This window comes from Priapulus caudatus, unplaced genomic scaffold (assembly GCF_000485595.1).
Source record: "Priapulus caudatus unplaced genomic scaffold, Priapulus_caudatus-5.0.1 Scaffold74, whole genome shotgun sequence".
In the NCBI taxonomy this organism is placed as follows: domain Eukaryota; kingdom Metazoa; phylum Priapulida; class Priapulimorpha; order Priapulimorphida; family Priapulidae; genus Priapulus; species Priapulus caudatus.
Genome location: NW_014577135.1, coordinates 262,153 through 266,161, shown reverse-complemented (window position 1 = coordinate 266,161; position 4,009 = coordinate 262,153). Strand labels below are relative to the sequence as shown.

Sequence of the window (4,009 nt, the reverse complement as noted above, 5' to 3'; positions counted from 1 at the left end):
TGTGTATGCGTGCGTGCGTCTATGTATGTGCGCGCGTGCGTGCGCGCGCGTACGTTCGTATGTGTTTGCGTGCGTGCATGCTTGCGTGTGTGTTTGTGGGTGAATGAGATTTGTCACGATAGATAATACAGCTATGCGGGTTAGTTAAGGCGGACTCGTAAGCAGCCTGTAGCGGAGCTCCGCGAGCGTGTCCAGAACACTCAATAAATCATACGGTGTCGGGAAAGTTCGCGCGGCTAATCCGAGTTTTTAACAGCCGACTAATGGCAGATTTGTTGCTTTTCGAGGAGCTGTAGAGAGAATGTACACGAAAAGTAATCCGCGCGCAAATTTCCTTGAGTGTATTTTCGATCGGGCGGCTATAACAGTTTGCTAGCGGCCATGCAGGCAGGCAGGCAGACATGCAGGCAGGTAGAAGGGCAGGCAGGCGGGCAGGCAGGCAGGCAGGCAGGCAGGCAGGCAGGCAGACAGGTGGGCAAGTAGGCAGACAGGCTAGCAGGCAGGCGGGTTGGACGGCAGGCAGACGTGGGAGGCAGGCAGGCAGGCGAGCAAGCAGGCAGGCAGGTAGGCCGGCAGGCGGACAGGCAAGCAGGCAGACAGACAGCAGGCAGGCAGGCAAGCAAGCAGGCAGGCAGGCAGGCAGGCAGGCAGGCAAGCAGGCAGACAGGCAGAGAGGTAAGCAAGCAGGCAGAGAGGCAAGCAGGCAGGCAGATAAGATTACAGAGAGACAGACGGACAGGCAGGCAGGCAGGCAGTCTCTCTGTGCACGGGCGTGTGCCCTTCGTTCTGTATCTCTCCTACTGTTTTTCGTGCGTATATATTTAGTTATAACCATGTACCTAGTATATATGTACCCAGACAGATGAGAAAAACGTCTATCACTCTCCCTTGCGCGCGTACGCGCGGGTTATCCTCCCATCTCTCTCTCTCCCCCTCCCCCTTTCTCCCTCTGTCCCTTGCTAGCTCTGCTTCTCGTTATCCTTTATTCCCTTACTCATGACGTATGACACCATCCGCCAAATTGTTTCGCTTGACCTTTCACTGCCTTCTTCATTGCATTCCACGTCTCCGAAGCAGCATCATATTCGACCGCCCTCTCCTTCTTACGCCCCCGCCACTCTCCCCCGCTTTCCAATGCGTTCGCGCCACTGTAAACATACGCTAATGTGTGTGGCGTGAGGGTATATAGAAGTGGACTCTGCGCCATGTGTTCGCGAACCGACCCGGCCGAGCGGTGTTCTAGCTAGATGCGGCCCGTGCCCGTGCTATTACCCGATGACACGAGCCAACGCACGCCTCCGCGCGTGCCGCACCACACCACATGTCTGCCGAATGTGCCGCGTTTACGAAACGCGCCCGCACGCGCGCCTAGCTTGACCACGGGCGATTAGAGAACGCCGCCAGCAAGCGAGATAACATCAGGAGTTAATAAAGACAAATATAAACAATTAAACAAACATATTAACATAAAACAAATAAATGATTTGTCATTATTAACCCTTGATAACATGAGGCGCCAGGAGCTACGATATAGGACACAATCAGGGGGTGGCAATAGCAGGGAGGAATGGGAGTGGCACAGCCCCCGTCGGGAAGGCGTAGTCCCTTATCAGGAAAAAATAAGTAATTATTCGGGAAAAAATCTCTGAACAGATATTATATCGGTGGCTGTTCATCTGAAGCGCTGCGCTATTAGCAGTAAATAGTAAATACAATTAGCGCCATGATGGCTGCTTTATCTTCAATTACGACATATTACAATAATTATATTATTAGTTATAGCAATTATTTTTACCTGCATGCCAAAACGCTACGGATGCCATTTTAACCCTTCTAATCTGGGATAACATTGGGTCTCTTATTCTTAGTTAGATTTTGGTACCCTAAATGCAATGTGAGAATAACCCTATTGCCCGTCGGGGCGACGGCCACTGTGTCTGAAGTTTACGGTGTTATCCCTGGGCACAATGAAGGTCGGCGGCCGTCTATACGTGGCGCAGTTGGTAGGCGTGATCGTACATTCGCTGCTTGCTGCTGTCTACGCTATCACTGCGATTTCCTCACGACGCCCATCTTCCGATGATCACGAAATGAATTAGTGGGTCTCAGGGGAGAGATAGTGAATATAGAAATATGTTGTAGATATAGAAATCAGTTAACCCTAACCCTAACCCTAATCCTAACCCTAATCGTAACCCTAACCCTAACCCTAACCCTATCCCTAATTCTAAAATAAAACAAAATTAGCCAAAAATAATAGCTTCATCATTTTTACGTGAACGCTCATTCCAACGTTACACTATCTCTCTCCTGTGCAAAATTCGAAAAGAATTACCATTATTTCTTGCCATCATGGGCAATTTCATTACGTTGCAGGATTGCAAGTGCCATTCCTGCCACGTAATAGTGGCGTTGCCATCGGGTATCCCACATAATCGATAGTCACTCAGAGATAGTAATCACGGAGAAATTGAGTTTGCCTCCAAACACACTGTTCCTCCGACAACGCACTTGCTATTCAAATGCTAGCCGACGGTGTTTGACGTGACACGCCGATTCTAAGAGATCGAGTTTTGTATCATTAATAACGACATGTATGAATATTTAAAATAACGATTTACGCCCGAGATTCACTTGCATACACGCGCGCGCACGGACCCACGAACGAACGCACGAAAATACCTATGCAGTCACACACACACGCGCGCGCACGCAGGAAAGCACGCACGCATGCCCGCATGCATACGCGAGCTAATGCAGATCACAAAATATCACCGTACGTAGTTGGTGTACTCTCCTTATAGAGTCCAAAATTTAATGTTCTGCAAGACACCATGTTGCTATTCGAAATGCAGTTTTTTCTCTATAGTCTACATCTCGTATACCTCTATTACGGGAATAACCCTTCATCGTATGCCTAATGGTGCGTGCGTATTAGAAATAACTATGTCGAATTCAAGTTGTCCGTGGGCAATCAGGCGGGGCAGTATGAACAACGTTTTAGGTTATCGCAATTATCACGGTCAAATCGGATTCGTGGAAAATAGAAACATGCTCGTTTATAAACAAATTCGGTTTTGTTTATGGCTCACAAAAACATTTCCCGATTGTTCCATTAACTTGATTTCAGAACCCGTCGATTTTAAATAGGCACAGGCCAGGAATATCACTTTTCGAGATCTATGGAACTCTTTGTGCGTCGAACACGATATAACACAGATTCATAGAAGTGAATGTAGTATTCGACGTAGCTGTCTACAGAGCACTTTGTCTCTGATCCTCCCCATGCATGTGCAGTGTTCCATAGCAATCTTTATTGCTTTCACAATTTCAAATTATTGTTATCCACTGTACTGGACACGGGATGACTGATCGTGAAACCATGTATGTGGGCCTGTCAGCGCGATTTTTTTCCAGCCACCCCACATGGGACTCCTACCTTCTTATCAGGAGTAAATAATAATAGATTTATTATTATTCACTAGATATAGATTCTAGAATAGATATAGATATAGATATTCTATAGATGTATTATTATTATTCATTCCTACTCTTATACGCCAGCACGGCCTCAGAGCGTACTGGAAACATACGTAAAACCCGTGCATGCCGCAAATTGGAAGGCCTTATAGTTCGAAGTACCCTGTGGCGCTAGTATCTAATTGCATCCTAGTGCGCTCTAGCTGATGCCTACTGCAGCATCGGCCGTCGATCGGGGCGAGCCATCCGTTGGCAGTCGAAGAGAAGACTACAGCGGAGCGAAATCGGCAAACCAGTTTCTCGACAGAACGGTGGGTTTTCGTCGCGAATCTCCCGTAAACTTTCATCCATCTAAACACGCGCATCGTCGCAACTGAATGCCGTTGCGATGCCTCTCAACATTTCCAACGGCCCGATACATTTTTCCGCCACGCAACCAATACATCGACACCGTGTACTCTACTTTTTGCAGTGCAAATCGCGATTCGCCGGATGTTTTACCGTGTCAGGCGCATGTTTCATGTATCAA

The 4,009-nt window shown here is 47.8% G+C and overlaps 1 protein-coding gene across 6 annotated transcripts in view; it reads left to right on the top strand.

Annotated features, from left to right (window-relative positions):
- The window catches only part of LOC106821464 (glycine receptor subunit alphaZ1-like), a 169,502-nt gene that overhangs the window by 562 nt on the left and 164,931 nt on the right, over positions 1-4,009 (top strand). The gene's annotated exons all lie outside the window — the stretch shown is intronic.